Consider the following 15,844-nt stretch of genomic DNA (forward strand, 5'->3'; position numbering starts at 1 on the left):
TACTCAAACTATTAATAATTTTGATTTCAAGTTAATACTTTTGGGGGAAGAATAGAGGACTTCAGAAAGCATTTAAAATCATCAGAAACCAGTGTACTACCACTGGTATTAACAGTCCCTGTGATGTCACTTACTTTGAACAATATGAAGACCAGATGTAGGGACACAGAAGGAAGACTAATGACTAACTGTTCACATGCAAAACTCCAGCTCCTGGAAGAGGACCTAGGCAGCACCGGATTGTTAGGCTGAATAAGGAGCTCATTTTAATCCAAAGTGTGGAAAGACATTGCGCTTTGCAAGATGGCACTCAAACACCGCCTGAGTCTTAGCCCAGAGAACTCCCTGCTGCCAGCGCTTTCAACTGTGTTGCAGGCAAGTCATTGTCAAGACTCTGTATTTTTATTTATTTTTGTTTTGTTTTGTTTTGTTTTGTTGGTACCGGGGATCGAACTCAGGACATTGTGCTTGCCAGGCAGGCGCTAGGCCACTGAGCTAAATGCCCGGGCCAAGACTGTATTTTTAGAAGATGTGTTCAAGGTGTATTTGGCTACAGGATCTAATAAGTGGTCCATATAGGAAATTAGTTATTCTTGAGTTTTTAAATTTGTACTTCTGTTATTCAAGACAACGCATTTGCTCTCTGTTCCCTTCTAAAAGGAGATGATGTCACCAATGTTTCCATTCTTTCATTTTTTGTTGTTCCTGTTTTCATTTAGGTCATACATTTATGTTGAGAATCTTACGCCATTGGGAGAAAAACTAAAAATTTCGTGAAATACCGCCTTGGTAAGTTCTCCACTCACTTTCAAGAAAAGACGTCAGAATACTTGAAAGAGTCTCTAAGTCAAGCCCAAGAACTTTCTGACGTAATTGAGATTTTTGCCAACACAGGCAAAAAGTCAAACTCTATGTAGCAGCAGGTGATTCCAATGAGCTGGCTTTGGGGCTGATTCTGAAAGTGGCCACATTTGAACCCTAAGGAATGGTGTCTCGTGCAGAAGCTGGCAACCATAGATCGACCAAGATTCCTCCCTTTCTGTTACCCCACACTGTGTCTAGGATAACTAACCCACTGATTTGACTTCCAGGATGCATTTGTGTCCACCCGTTTCCATTCTCCAAGGCACTGCAGTGCTCTCCTACCTGGGCTTTGGCTCACATCCCATTGCTGCAGAACACCCTACACATGACAACACAAACTATCCTGTAAAAGCACAGGTCTGTCAAGTTTAGGAGATCTCACCTGTGAATATAACAAATACAGTGGTACCTCAGTTCACAAACTTAATTCTTTCCATCATTCTGGTCAAAAACCAAATTGGATGAGAACCAAATCAAATTCAATGGTTAGGTTCACCGTTGACCTTATGGGGAAATTTGATTCTGCTCCAATCCAATTCGGTTTGTGCCCAGAATTGTGGAAAGAATTAGGTTCTTGAACTGAGGTATCACTATAATCATGTACTGTGTGCTTGAAAGTTGCTAAGAGAGGAGGTCTGAATTGTTTTTACAACAAAAAAAGTGTATGAGGTAATGGAAATGTTGATTGACTTGACAACCATTTTATAGCATATACACATATGAAACATCACATTGCATATTAGCAATGTACATCATCTTTATTTGTCAACTATACTTTAGTTAAAAGAAATAAAGAGCAGCACTCCAAAAACAGAACATAATCTATCTGTATAAACCATTCAATGATTTCCCTTGCACTTAGGATAAGGCAAATATCTCTATTCTTATCTAAAATGCTTTGCCATCTTCTCCAGATTCACCTTGTATTACTCCCCATCATCTTGGTATTTCCATCTTAAAAACTGAAGTTTGTTAACACTGACGCACTCGTTCACCATGGCATCCCCTCACACGAGTCACTTTCCCAAGAGGGGAACAAAAAGTACATGACGACTGTGACGTAAAGGAGAGATTTACTTTGGCTCACAGTGTCAGAGGTTTGGGGACGTCATCGACAGAAGGCTCCAAAACAGGAACATCATGGCTGAAGGGTATGGCAGAGGGAGCTGCCAGAAACAGAGAGGGGAGGAAAGAGGGACAAGAATGCACTTTTCCAGTCCCCTCTGTGACTCTCTGCAACCAGTGCCCTCCTCTTAAGGCTGACACACCACTGCAGAGTGCAGCAGCCGGAACCCAGTCACCTCCAAACCCAGCAGACTGGGGCTCTGTAGATCTAAACCACCACCCCCAGTCACACCGGCCTAGGGTCCGCTGGTCCCCGTAAGCTCCCCGCCTGGAGCCCCACACCTTTCACCGGCTGCTAACTATGGCATATGTGCATCTTCTTAAGTCAGCTTGTAACTGTTTCTGACAATGAAATTAACCCTGCCAAAGCGAATGATGGACTTGTAAGATAATGCCCAGAAATAACTGCAGAGGCAGTCACAAGGGAAAGATGGAACAGTCATTTCTCATACTTTACATTGATAATTCTATAACAAATGATACCAAAATTAGACCGGCCTTGACGATGCAAAGGTAAGAAGAGTAAATAACGAGAAAGTCATTTTAACTTATTTTACTGTTCAGAATTACCCTTACCCATCATATACATTGAGCCTTGAGATGTTGATAATGGTATGAAAATATAACCAGCAATAATATTTCAAAACCAAACATATGGGCTGTTATTAATCTACTTAAGAATACAAGCCTTATGTTACTATTGATAAATAAGAAATATATCTTTTTGTACTCCTCATCCTTTTTAGGATTTTTATAATATGACGATATCTGTACATAATTTGTAAATAAATACCATATTCCATTCTTAAAACTTTCCAGGGGCGATCCCAAAGGTTTAGAGATGATTGATTAGACTAATGTGTCTCCAAATCATTTGTGGGTGAAAAGCCGAGATGCCTGAGACTCATCTAATTTCCGAGATCAGAGTCTCCCACAGTGGGATCCTGCATTGTAAAACCATCAGGAGAAATGTGGACGTGTACCTAGGGCTCATTAACTCGGTGTGTGTTTAACAAATACTTCTGGGTGCCGGGCACTGAGTGAGGAGGCCATAGGAACAAGGCCATCACTCGGCAGGTGTGAGCACTGAAGTGGGGGAGGAAGACAAGTAAACAAACCACAGGGCACCTGACACAGGAAGTGAACGGGGCTCGGTGTCACCACAGAACATCGCTCGGGTCTCGGGAAAGCCTGCTGCGGAGATGACGCTGAGCTCAAGGAGACAAAAAGGAGCCAACTGTGCCAGACAGTGAAACAAAAGAGCTGAAACGCAGGGGATCCAATGCAAAGGCCTTGGGCAGGAGGACATGCCAGGAAGAGAGAAAGATCACAGCCAGCACTCTGCGCAGTGAGGAAGACAGGTCTGGGCCAGGCCAGGGAACCTCGTTCCTATAGCCAAAAAGCCAGGGCGAGGAGCAGATGCTGCACATGAGACCAGGAGCCGGTCGAGGGAGGGCGTACGGCAGCAAGTGATCGGATTTCTGCTCTTACAGAGTTGACTCTGTACGGAGAACGGAATGTAAGCGGCCAACATAACACGGAGACTTCCCCGCCTCCTCTCTGCAGACAGTAAGGTCTTTAAGACCCAAGGCCATGCTCAGAATAAAAAGAGAGTAATCTTTGGCTGTTGAGTGAACAAATCAACAATGAAGAATTAATCAACAGGAGAACCAAGGGGTGAGTCAAGACCAGGAGTGAATTATAGGCCCCTGAAACTCACCCCTATCCATTTGTGACCCTTCAGTTAGAAGTCAGGACACTGGCCACTCCCGTCCTGGACGTCAGCCAGATCTGCACTCCTATTTCAGCAGAGTGCACTTGATAATTAATCTTAGTCCTCCCACCTTCTGTGGCAGTAAATCATCTAAATGTTTTGCTCAGAAGGAGAGGAGATGGTAAATGATCGCTCCAAGCGTGCTTCGATGAAAGCAAGCTTCTGAGGCCACACAATCAAGTGGGAACTAAACAGTGGCAGACAAATGAGCTGCTTATGCCAGCGAGCTCTCAAAGGTAACCCCATATCCGCCATCCCTGAATGCAGGTCGCAGCTGCAGACAAGCTCTGCATCCTCCTACTTGCTTTCTTCCCAGCTAACAAAAGCCAGAAGATTCCCAAGTTAAGGTGGGAGGTGACTGTGGTCTCTTTCACCTGAGCTCTTAGACTCCACCCCCAACTCATGCAAATCTTCCAGGGTCTGTCGAATGACTCGGTTTTTATCCACATCCCAGTCAAAGGTGAGATCTGTATTCCCAACGTCCAGCCCAGGCTGCCCCCTCGTGACATTAATCTGATTTCACCAGGTCCAGATGATAGGGGTTAATCTTAAAATGTGCTGGACAGCAGCCATAGATCTGTCCAAGGGGAGACAGACTCCTGGCATTTTCTATTTGCTCCCAAGAAGCTCCCAGGCTCTTTTTGATCCTCCACTGCCTTTCCCCTGAAAGACTAAATTACCCTCAACTTTGAAACTGACTTCCTCCACAGCCAGCCAAGTTGAAGGGAATACAAAAACACTGTCCATTTACCTCGGGAGTTGAATAAGAAGAGCCAAGGGGAGACATCACAAAGGTAAGGTTGTTCTGAGATGGCTTTCTCCCCATAGAGAAATGCAAAGGAGGTGTTTCTCATTTTACGGTCACATTCCCTAGTGAGCATCCCTGAGATTTTTCTCACTACAGTATTTATGGTGCTCTTAAACAAAGATGGGTTAAGGTGAAAGTTCTCAATAAAGACCCAAGCGATAAGATATTATTACCAACAAGCTGGATAGCTGCACTACATTTTCACGAAATGCAGACATTAAACAAAAAATGAGAAAAATGTTTCTGCATACAAAATGATAGATTAGGCAATCATACCTTGCAAATCAAAGGCATCATTATATTGTGCCTGTATTCAACACTGACAAATTATTTTCCTTGAAAAATGATTTTGAACTTTTTTTTATTTTTGCCCCTGTCAAGTTGAGTGGCCACAGGCTTAAAGATCATCCATGCTTGTGTGCATGCTTGTGAGTGTGTCTGTTTTTGTCTTTTGTCTCTCTTCTTTTCTGGCTTCCTCTCTCTCTAAAGCCATTTATTAGTGGTATATACTAAATATATCTCTTAACCCTTTCTACTTGTTCTGGTCTAAAAGAGCACTTATCTTAAGATGGACAAGCTGACTGCCTGCAATGCCTTCCAGTTTTTGAGCTTTGTAATTCACAAACAATGCCCTGCACGTCTCCAGACTGAGCCTAGCTCCTTTATACTCTGGGGTCACGTGTGTGCTGACATTCTGTGTGAGTAGAAAGCTTACGTGTTAAGAATAAGTTGGTAATAGCACCTTGGAGCACTGAGATGAGAAGGATCTCAGGGTATCTCCTTTAACAGGAAGGAGTGCCCAGGTCATCTGTAGGCATGCTGCTACGAGAACAGGAAGCTGAATGGGAACACGAGTTGCCTCTTTATGACCTGTCCCTTCCCATGTAGGGTCAGTGGACAGATCTTGGCTTGAGCTGGGTGTTCTGCCCATCACTTGTTACAGTCTCTTAACCAAGAACTTTTCTCTTGTTTCAGCTTTCTGCTCCACCAGGGAACAGACTCTGGACAATACCTTTAACTTCACCTGACGTTTAGCTCATTCTTTGTGTTCCATGTTCCAAGATTATTTTGTAAGTAATTTGTTTTATAGTGAGCCTAAATAAGAATGTCATAATAAATTATGCTTTTAAGATACTATATTTACAGTTTAACTCAATTTTGGGAATTCCAAGTCACTAGGAATAAACTTTCCCATGCACATGCTCCTACAGAGTTTACTAGCTTGTTGCATCATACCAAAACAACAGTTCTCCCTTCCAGTGTCAGCTCAGGAATTGCTTTCTGGCTTTCTTTGTATGTAAAAGCATTGCTCAGTCAACTCTGGTTATCTCAGGGTTCAAGTCCTAGAAAAAGTGAGCTATCAACTCACGCATAGAACGCTCCCAGATCGTGTAAATACACAGGGTAGACTTGGGTCGCAACTTCACTTATTTGCCACTTAAAACTAGCTCCACATTCTACATAAATGCGCATGTAGATTTCAGCTCTAAAAAATTGGCAAACAGGAAACACCATTTAAAAAATAAACCTCCTAGGGCCGGGGATTTAGCTCAGTGGTTTCGCTGCCTGCTGCGCAAGCACAAGGACCCGAGTTTGATCCCCGGTACCAAAAAAATGAAAAATTAAAAAAAAAAAAACCTCCTATACAAAAGTAACCTGGAAGGAGAAATTGTTATATGTGGCGAATATGAATTTATAGTCAGGACTATGATCGTGAAATAGATTAATTACCCATAAATATACATAATTGTTCTCTTAATGTACCAGCTCTCTGTTGACTCATTACATTATTTGCTAGTAAATGAATTTTCTCTGCTTCCAGTACTTTTGAGCTGGGGGAGCTGGCACTGACAAGTGCTTTCTGAAAGGAAAACTTACATTCACACAACCCTAAATCAACTGTTTCTAAAACTGAACCACAAAGGAGTTCTCCATTTGTGCAAACTTAGTGATCATCAGCATTTTATTCTGCAATGCCTTCTTTACTATTCTGATATAAAACTCACGGCATATATGACCTACCAGCATGTAACACAAACAGATAAATTAATATGCCCTAAGTAACATGCAGGAAGGGAAAAATGAAAGTCATTTGCCATACCATCATATTGTTGCTTTCTGGCTTAATTCATTTGGGGACTGGTTTGTTGTGTCACAGTTGTTGATGAGACCTTGAGACCTCAAACCCTAGTTTCTAAATAGGATTGCAAAAGTCCGGTTCAAAGAACAAACCTTAGAAAGCTGCTAGTCTCATGGATGTCTCGCCATGGTCCCCGCAGAAGAAAATGGTAAACCCCAAGGCAGAGGGAGACGCGGCCCCCACAGATGTGCCAAGGCTTGTCTTTTAGGCAGAAGTCACAGTTTGTTCTACTCTCCTGGATCTGGATCTGAAACTCCAAGAGACACTGTCCTTGTGAAGTCTGTCCTGGAGACTGGCCCTCCAGAGTCCTGAAAGTCAGTACCACTCTGGCATTTCCACACCAGAGTGTTCTGTTTCTCAGCCGAGAAAATGGCATTGGAACTTTTCCATCTCGCTAATTAAGCCGGGAACAAAGACACTAGAGAGGTTACTTTGGTTTTGAAAGAGGATGAATAAGTTCTTTTGATTGGACTTTACCTGGCTTAATACTTCCAAAAGAAAAAGGGATAAACTGCACCCTCTGGGCTTTTCTTGTTATGTTACCCTGAAATAAAAATCAGAATTTCTCCTCTGTTGAATCCCAGACAGTTTTTAAAAACTCAAAGAACTCAGAACTGTTAACAGTATGTTTCCTTCTGTGCTACAGACCCAAGATGAGAGCTCATCGTTGCTAATGGTATCACTGATGTTTTGTGTTCTTGTAGCATTTTAGAAGTATCAGTATACAGGATCTTACCGATCCTTTGCTGCAAAGGGGAACAGTTCAGTATTATTAACATTATTTTAAAGATGATGATTCTGCAGCCGAGAGAATGGAAAGTTCCTGGCTACTGAGTGACAATTCAGAGAAAGGTCCAGGTTCAGGATCCAGGATCCAGGTTCAGGCAGTGAATACTTCCTTCTTTCTACTCGGTATTTACTTACAAGAAGATGCCACTTGTCTTGGGAAATTTGTCTCCTGAAGAAAACAGTTGCCTTGATTGCCCCCAGGTACACAAGGGTTAAAAATAATGGCATAACTCGAGTTTTACATTTCAAGGCTGGAAGGGTAGGGTGGGACGACACACGAGTGGTGCCCAGACCAAGCCTCACATGAAGCAGACTGCAGGAGACTCAGCCGGGCAGGGCACGAGTGTGCTGCCCACACCAGGCAAGTCTGCATCTGGTGTCGGGCGCTGGCAACCCTCGGTGTGGGAGTCTCACTTCAGGCCACTTCTGGTCACAGTCACAAGGTGGTGGTCACACAGTCCTAGCCTCCTAGGTGGCGGAGACAAAGGAAACACCCTTTCCTGAGCTTAAGAGAAACAGAACCTTCTGGAAAAACTCTTTCTGAGAAGTCTTTCAGCCAATGTCACTATTTTTCATTGGCCAGAAGTGGACCTTATGGTCACCCCTGATAATTTATTGGCCAAAGGAATCCCTTGACTGGCTCAAACAAATCAGGATTGATCCTCTGGCCGGAGACAATCCTCCTTCCTGAAGGGAGATGCCTGGAGAAAAAACTATGAGGTCTACTGAAAAAGAAAAAGACACGCATGTCCCTCCCTCCCCCAAGGGAGGATGCAGAATGCAAGCAACACTGCTTGCTACATACACTTCTGAAAGCTATCAGGAAATTTCCAAGATCAGAAGTAATTTTATTTTCTTTAAGATGTGTATTTTCCTGGGTTAATAAAATGAAGTTGGCTGTGTATGACTTGTAGAGTTTTTTAAGTCTATAATTTTTAAAAACATCTCGACTACTTTTGGTAGATATCCTGCCTGACTCCATATGCTTATATTTACATTCATATTTATATTTATACTCATATGCACAGATGTATCTATCTCTATCTATGGGGAAAAACCTGCTTTTTGTGATATACTATGTCATAAGCTGCTTTTAGTTTCACAAAATAAAATTTCTGCCACATGAAAAAAGAAATTTCTATTTTCCAAGTTTCCTTCTTGTGAGGACTCTGCAAGTCCTTTCTTCACACTCCACACCTTTCAGATGGTGCTGGTGTTGCTTCTCTTCTGAACACCATTCTGTCACAGCTCTGTTGTTTGTACAGAGCTTTCTTTTTAATTCCTCTTCTTGGATGCTGTCAAACCTAATCATCATTATTAATAATCAACACAAAAGCTCCCCTGGATCGAGTAGTTACTAGGTACTCAGGTATTGTGCTAAGTGCTCCATATGCATGGAATTAGCTATCATAGCACCCTCAGAAGAGGGTACTGTTTTTCTCATTCTTCTTTGACAGATGAAGAGGGGTTAAGAGATTCACCAAAGGTCCGACAGCTAACAAGGGCACAGCATGTCCTTGAACTCACACTTTGTTGACTCCACTATCCACACTCTTGACTGCTATTTTGTATCTCCTTTCAGAGTCGATGCATTGACTCATCACATGTTCGCAATTACTCAGAGCTCTGGCCTTCCAAATGGCTCAGGGAGTATAAGCATTCTGATAGTCCATTGGCACAGAGTTCCTGAAAGTGGAGCTGGGATCATCACCACTGCAGCTAACAGTCACCAGGTGAGTGAGTCAGAGGATGAATTTAGAGCTAAACTCTGGCTCATAACTGGTTCTCTCCCCTGTAGATTATGAAACACCTCATCCAGGACACAAACCATTCTTCCATGAAGTTCTCCATGGTTCTTAACATCACAGTGTCAGTAACCTCCTCAGGGTTTCCTAGTACATAAGGTAATGATGTTAAATGTGATAGAACCAAACTTAATAAGAAAGAAGTGCGGTCCACAGAAGTATGGCAAATCAAAGGTACTGGATAGGTATCAGAGTCAAAAAGGATATCCAAATTCCCCACCCCAGCCCAGGCTGCAGAAAACTCTATCACACTTGCTGACGTGGATGAAATAGATGTAAAGTATTTGGCTTCACTTTGTCCACAGGACAAGACTGCTTATTCACAGCTGATTCCCAGTCATTCAGAGAGCATCTTTCTTTCAGTCCCCCTGAATTATTCTAAATGATACGGGAGAGGAAAAACAAAGTCAGGAGAGATGCAGTACAGACTGACTGCTCTAACCGTGGCCTTGGATCTAGTGCCAGACTCTTCATTTCAGAACCCTAAGAGAAGAATCTCCTCTACGATGGGTGAGTGTAAGTTCTCTGTGGGAAAGCCCCCACAAATCACTGCTTTCTCATCCCACGTACCTATTAAACATTTTCCAAAAGGTCAATCAGCTTTAAAGTGGGATGATTTCACTGTGCTAGTCTCAAATTTATGATTTGCAGGTGGAGGTTGGTTTCGTGAACCACAAAGTCTGTCATTAAACAGAACACAAATGCATTCCCCTCTGGTCACTGGTTCAGATACAGGACAGGCCTCCCTGTGGCTCGAGGTAGGGGAACACTTGGTAACTGCCCTGAGGATGAGGCAGTATGCTTAGGGAGTTGGTGGTGCCAGGCACTGCTGAGATTTCTTCTCTGGTATTTGTGTGTGAGGATGTTTTATGCAATTAAATCTGAGTACAGATAGGGATGGATCTTAGGAAACCATTAAAACCAGACATATCTCCTATGCTTTGCCCTGTCTACACAGGAGGAGAATGTTCCCTCTGAACCCATCTGCCCCACAATCTTCGGCCAGCGATCTTTCACAAATCTGTCGTGCAGCCCCTTACCCATCACATCTTGAGATTCTGATCTGTAGTAGCCAGCCAGCACTGTTTTCTTCATGGCACTGATCTCCAAGTGTCTTTCCTTTCCATTGCTAATTAATTATTTCCCCACTGTAAATTATAAACACCATGCTTTGTAGTATAGCTTGAAGTCAGGTATTGCAAGCCCTCTGCCTACTCAGGAGCAGGGACACCTTTCCATTTTCTGAGGTCTTCTACAATTTCGTCTTTCAGAGCACTGTAGTTTTCTTTGTAGAAGTCTTTTGTTTCTTTGGTTAGGTTAATTCCTAGGGATTTCATTTTTCTTGAAGCTATTGTGAATGGTATTGTTTTCCTAATTTCCTTCTCAAGTTCATTATTGGTGTAGACAAATGCTAATGATTTTTTTGTGTTGATCTTATGTCCTATTACATTGCTGAGACTGGTTTTTTTTGGTACCAGGGATCGAACTCAGGACCTTGAGCTTTTGAGGCAGGCATGGTGCTCCTCAGCTAGCTCCCCAGCCCTGCTGGGACTGATTATTAATTCTAAAAGTTTTTTGCTGGGGTACTTTGAGTCTTCTATGTAGAGTATCATTTCATCTGGAAATAATGATAATCTGACTTCTTCCTTTCCTATTTGCATCCCTTTTATGTTTTTCTCTTGCCTAATTCTGCTGGCTAATGTTTCAATTACCATGTTGAATAGAAGTGATGATAGTAGGCATCCTTGTCTTGCTCCTGATTGTAGGGGAAATGGTTTTGGTTTTCCCCCTAAACTATGATGACATGGCTTGGGTTTGTTCTTACATAGTGTCTTTGTGTCCAGTTATGGTGCCAAATACCTGTGGTCCCCGAGCTCTGAGAGGCTGAGGCAAAAGGATCCCAAGTTCATTCAGTTAACTTATCCACTTAGTGAGACCTTATCTCAAAATAAAAACCAAAAACGGACTGAGGATGTAACTCATTTGAAGGTTTAGGGTTTAATCTCCAGTCACACACACACACACACACACACACACACACACACACACACAGTTTGCTTGAATCCATTTCAGCAATGGCTACAAGATGCCGTCCTTGCAGAGGCTAGAGGACAGAGAGCTGAACTGTGTGCCCGAGGAGTGTCACCTGGGGACTTTCAGAGAAGAGCGCTGCAGGGCCACGGGAGAGGAGCGAGCCAGTCTGCCCATCCCCGTGGCCTGACGTGAGAGCCCTGACTTTGCCTTCAGTGCCTGGACCCTAAGATCCAGAGCCTCTGATTCCGATGTGGGTGACTCTGCATCTCATCAGGTGTGCTCGAGAAGTGAGAGTGAATCTCAGAACCCAAGGTAGCAGACACAGCCACGTTGGCCAGGGCCACACGCTTATGACAGCTGTGTCAGTCTGAGACACAATCACACCAGGCGGAAGCACACTCCACCATCTGCAGTAGCTACTCTCAAGGAGAATCTTTGTAAATACCTGACTTGGTAGGCAGGAGCCCTTATTTTAAATTTTAAAAAATCATTTTTACAATAATTTTTGCAAACCCTCATGGAAATCAAATTATAAGTTAGCTAGCTCATCATCAGGAAAAGAGCTATTTGGAAGAGTTAACGTGCCCTCACTTGTGAAGGGAACAGAATGTTACCTCACAGCTAGATGGCTTGCCTTCCTACTTTAGCACACCTGCTTGGCTTACTGAGTCAGGGAGCAAATTCACAACCTGTTCCAAATATGCACAGTGTGCACTTCCTTTCAGAAGAGAATCCCGGGCTCTGGCTCAGTACACTTTTTCACCACAGCTCAGGAAGCTGCTGCCAGGAGGAAGTCAGGCAGCAGCGCGCACTGCCTCACCTGACCAACTCAGCCTCCAGTTGAGAGGGTTCCTGTACTCTCCCTGCTGTAGGCTGTCTTCAAAAGGGGCCTCCTGCCCTCCCACCCGTCCTTGTCATGCAGGCCGTTTTTCCAACCGCGACAGGGAGTCCATTTCTCCAGCCCTTCAACTGGGGCTGGCTGTGAGACTCTGCCCAATGAAACCCAGAAGAGATGTCAGGAGATGACAAGGAGAGACAGAGGCGGTGAGCAAGTCCCTGTTGCTCTGGGCTGCAGGCCTGTGAGGGGAGCCGTCCTGGCTCCTCCTCCAGCGCAGGTTGAGCTCTCCTGGTCCTCTCCTATCAGCCAAGAAAATGTGAAGAGATGACCCCCTGCCCCCCGCTCTGCCCTCCAAAGAGCCAGCAATGCCAAGCCCTCAAACCTGCACAGTCCTGAGCAATTAAGTGATTGTGATAGTTTTGAGCTACTCATATGAGGAATGGTTTGTTATAAAGCCACAGGCAAAAATGAAACATGAGGAAACCAAAGCACAGAAGGCCACCATGGCTCACCCAGCAGCACAGCTGGGATCCAAACCTGGTGCCCCGGAGACCACACCTTCAACCTCCACCCTAGGGTGCCTTCTTGGAGATAAACAAGGAGCAAAGTCGATGAGAAGGCAGGTCAAAAGCACAGTCTAAGAGGTGGGTACAAAGAAGGAGGGGAAAAGACAGTAACAAACAAAACAGAAAAGACCAGGGTAGGGATCTGAGGTCGGGGAGCCAAGAAAAGTATTCAGGAAACAACGTGGTTCTCAACGTGCGTGTATTTTCATCCTTCAGCCGCTGCCTGAAGTGGAACCGAGGCTCACCTTGAGCTTCACTCTAAATCTCGCGGGAGCGCCTTGGGAGAAGAGCGAGGTAAGCGTGGGAAGCTGGACTAGGTATCCCACGCCCCACCCCTCATCTTAGCTGGGTGCACGCTTGTCGTCGCAGAGTGATGTAGGCGAAGAGATGTGACTCGCAAGCCTGCTAGGCATCCGAAACGCGAGGTCGTGTTCTCTAATATCGAAGAACGAGTTCTAGGAACAACGGCGGTTAAGAGTAGGAAACATTGACTGGGAGAAAGAAAGCTTCTGCCTGAGAGAGACAGAAGGGGGAGTGGAAAGTGCGCGGCCCGCCCACCCCAGGATTCAAAGATGTTTTATACAGCAAAGCCGTGTGGTGAGGGGGCTACAAAGTGGGACAGAACTGTAAGACCCAGTGGAAATTTACAAGGTGGGCCTGAGGTGGGACAAAACCATGACCAACCAGTAAGATCACAACTACAGCCTCCCAGGTAAGATTGATTAATTGGGGATCAAATGGGAAGACAAGTCACATACAAGGGATTTCCCATTTAGAATATCAATCACTGCTATCTGTCTGTAGGGGAAGTAGTACTTCATTTCCTTTTTATAATGCTAACCACCAGTGAATGTGCCTCAATTGTTCTCCATGTTGACTCCTTGCTGTGTTGGCTCCTGGAGGGCTGGTCCCCTCTTAACTGCACACAAGATATCTAATGAACTTATCTATTTGCAATAAGAGCCTCAGTCTGCTCATCTATAGGACAGACACAGAGCTTGACATACATACATTGTTATAAGAATTAATTCAGAGATATGTTCTTGGTTAAGTCTCAATAAGTGGAAGTTATTATTTTGCGAGAAACTTACTCTGGCCCCGAGACCTTCTTCTTCATATTTTGGGGGTTTGGTCTGGTTTCCCCCTTTCCACCTTTTTTCTCTAAATCCCTATGCCCATGAGGTGCAGGTGTCTGTCATACAGCACTGCTCTCTGTGAGTCCCTTTTCATGCACAGTCACACCAAGTTCAGAAAATGCTAGCTCAAGCCTCCAGCTGATTGCCAAATCTGAACCCCTCCCTTTGTAACCCAGGAAATTTATTTCGCGTCTCTTACCTCCTCATTGAGGCAAGTGTGCTTTCAAAAGGCCTTCCCCTCTTCTTTCTTCTCTTATCATCAATCTTTGCTGCAAGCCAGGTTATTTTTTTTGTAATGACATCTAAGCGCTCTGCTCCCATGGTGTCTGATACAGTCAGCTCCCTCTTGGCTGTTATATCCCAGTCCTCCCTGCCTCTTGCCATTAACTCAATTCCCAGACCACCAAAATGACACAAACAAGCTGACACCTCAGTGGCTGCCAGACCCCTCCAAGCTTCATGGATGCAGCGGGTGAAGAGCGATGCCTCACCCTGAGATACAGTTCCTGCCCCATGCAAGGGGCCGCATCTGGGAGTGACCGTGATGGATTAGTTTTTGCCTTAATTTATTCCAGCATAAACTAAGAAGCGCCAGGCTCTGAATTCCCTTGATTAATGTACCACTCCACACCACGATAGCCTCTATTTTGGGCTCCTCATCAGTCTGGCAGAGATTCTCCCCACATGCAGTGCTGCTAGATCCGTGTCCTACCTGGCAGCTCCAGTCTCTCCCCCCAGACTCTGCGTGGAGCTTTGTGGTCTCACTGGGCTGGCTCGGAAACCACTCTATACCTTAAGTTCCACCAGCTTAAGGAGGATTTCACTTCTTTCTTGGGACATTACAAGAAACTTGACCTTTGGAAGGGGCACCTTCTGAGACTCCAGCGGACTAAGGAAAATGCCTCACCCCCAGGAGGGAGAAACAGTTCCCACAGCATAAACAACCCATGGCTTCTATCATACAGCAGTGGTAGCACTTCCTGCAGGTTTCCATAGAGATGAAAAAGACCTTTTACTCAGGAACAGAAAGAGGGACAGAGTCCACTGGCACTCTCGTTCTCTGAAAATGTGAACAACAGCAGGTGGAAAGATGATTGGAAGGTCTTACAGTTCTCTGTCTTCCTAAAATAGATTGGGGGCAGGGGGTGGAGGCCGGACAGTGAACCAACCCTGCCGCTCTTAAAGAGTAGCGGGAAGACTAGATGAAAGTCTCAAAAAACAAAAAAACAACATGATTTTTTTGTTGTTTTAAAGCCATTTTTCCTTTTTTTTTTTTTATAAATCACAAATTGCACAAAAAATAGAGACTAGGCCTGGAGCTGGAGAGGAAAAAGCTTTGTTCACTGCATCTGAGACAGCGTCAGTCAAAAGCTTGACAGCCTTTTTCCATGGGGATCTGGAATAGGGAAAGGGCAAGATCAAGGAAGGGAAGAAGGACTTGGGGTGCTCGGAGCTGCTGCAGCCGTCTGTGTGCTCCCCTTTCCCAGGGATTCGCACATTTGCCCTTGTCTCTACCAGTCTGGCAGCCTCTCGAATGCGACATTTAGACGCCTCTAGGAGCATCGCTGGCATTAGTCATTTGTCTGTGCTTTCCCACATCTTCCCTCTGGGTACTTTCTCTCCCCACTTGCCAGTTTGAATGCGTCCAGGGTCTCTGGGGAGACCTCTCAGAGGCTCCTCCTCTGCTGAGTGAGGGTTCCTGATGGCAGCATGGCCTATGCAACCCGATGCACATCTCAGAGACAGGGGAATGGGGGGCTCTTTTGCACGTTCAGATCAAAATGAGACCCAAACAGCCAGTTAGAAAAGCTGCAATGCTAACCAGTAAACGAATTGATTAATGAAAAAAACCACTCATTTTCACTACATCGGATACTGAATTTACTATTAGGCTAAATCTAAAAGACACCCCAAAAATCAAGGAGGAAGGAAAAATGGAAATTTTCACAGAGACATATTCACTAA

General features: G+C 44.5%; 1 long non-coding RNA gene across 1 annotated transcript; it reads left to right on the forward strand.

Annotated features, from left to right (window-relative positions):
• The first annotated feature begins 3,167 nt into the window (after positions 1-3,167).
• LOC110347063 (uncharacterized) lies at positions 3,168-5,665 on the forward strand. Its single transcript, XR_015439625.1, has 3 exons — positions 3,168-3,666; positions 4,474-4,557; positions 5,547-5,665. It is a non-coding gene; the product is annotated as an uncharacterized LOC110347063 (long non-coding RNA).
• Positions 5,666-15,844: the final 10,179 nt, after the last annotated feature.

Source organism: Heterocephalus glaber, unplaced genomic scaffold (assembly GCF_053883595.1).
Source record: "Heterocephalus glaber isolate CG9 unplaced genomic scaffold, H.glaber_assembly_v1.0 deba00001472, whole genome shotgun sequence".
Taxonomy (NCBI): Eukaryota; Metazoa; Chordata; class Mammalia; order Rodentia; family Bathyergidae; genus Heterocephalus; species Heterocephalus glaber.